The sequence below is a fragment of the Octodon degus genome, unplaced genomic scaffold, assembly GCF_000260255.1.
Source record: "Octodon degus isolate 3935 unplaced genomic scaffold, OctDeg1.0 scaffold00005, whole genome shotgun sequence".
Taxonomy (NCBI): domain Eukaryota; kingdom Metazoa; phylum Chordata; class Mammalia; order Rodentia; family Octodontidae; genus Octodon; species Octodon degus.
In genome coordinates this window covers 22781626-22783147 of record NW_004524581.1, presented here as the reverse complement: position 1 = coordinate 22783147, position 1522 = coordinate 22781626, and positions in this window count along the sequence as shown.

Here is a 1522-nt window from a genome sequence, read left to right as displayed (position 1 = left end):
TCGTCTGAGGATTGTTCACCATTGCAGGACCTATGGGCTCCTTCCCACTGGCAGTGCTAAACGAGAGTAACAATTCTTCTTCTTCTTCTTCTTCTTCTTCTTCTTCTTCTTCTTCTTCTTCTTCTTCTTCTTCTTCTTCTTCTTTTGTGGAATCGGGGATTGAACTCAGTCTCTTGTGCTTGCCAGGGAAGAGCTTCGTCCACTGAGCCATCTCTCTGGCCCTAGTCTTCTGATTTTAAAATTAAAATAATTCTGTGGGCCCCTAAAATATGATGGCTCTTAAAATGATGCCTGCTGTGGAGAAGTTGGCCCTGTCTCTCATCTATAGATCCTATCTCCCTTTGCCTGTCCCCTAGCCCCTCACCTCTAGCTTTATAACCCACCCTCATACACGTGCCATTCCCAGATGGCTCTCTTCTTCCATGGACACCCTTTCCCCCCCTCTCCTGCCTTCACCCAAGTAGCTCAACATGGCAGACCATTGTCACTGCAGTTGCAGCCGTTACTTTTCTGTGTCAGCCCAATGGCTCTGTTCTTCCCTTCTCTCTCCCACCCCCACCCCTCCTCCTTTCTACTCTGCTTATGGACTCACTTCCCAGTTGGGGAGAAAATAGAAGCACCCGCCCACCGCCGCCTCTGTTATAGCAGCTGAGCCATCTGTGTCCTCACCATGGAGTCCCCTGCACCTGGGTACCAGGTCCCATCTCTGCCCCAGGACACTGGGGCCCCCAATTTTGCCCAGCTTTGTCGCATCATCCATGCGTGTCATCTCTACAGGACCCGGTTAGCAGCTTTTCTGTGTTTTGAGCAGATAACATCCTCTGACCCTGATTCTCTCCCAGCTACATTTTTCTTCCCCCTTTACTAAAAATTCTTCAAAATTATTAAGTCTAGCAGCCTGGTGTGGGGTATACACCTGTTATCCAACACTCGGGAGGCTGAGGCAGGAGGATTGCTGAGAGTTTGAAGTTAGACTGGTCTACATAATGAGTTCAAGGCCAGCCTGAACTACCTGGTAAGACCCTGACTCAAAAAGCCAAAACTAGGGATGGTGAGATAGCTCAGTGAACTAAGGAACCTGGTTAGGCAAGCACAGTGACCAGGGCTTGATCCCTGGCACCACAGGCTATGCAGGTCCCACCCCTGGGCATGCTGAGCCAGCCACTGAGACCCAGCATGGTAGCACATGCCTATAATCCCAGTGCTGGGGATTATAGGCTGAAGACAGGAGGATCCCTATAAGTCCAAGCTGCATGGTGAGACCCTGTACAAATACATTAAAAATAAAAATCAACAACAACAAAAACCTAACTAACTAAATAAATAAAACTTAAAACCCAAGAGTATTGGTTTATCTGTGTGTGTGTGTGTGTGTGTGTGTGTGTGTGTGTGTGTATTTTAGGACTGGGTCTACAGGGTCTCACTATGTAGATCAGACTCATAATGATCCACCTGTGCTCAGCCTCCCAAGAGCTGGGATTACAGGCACATGCCACTACGTCCAGTCTATCTCAGTGTGCCC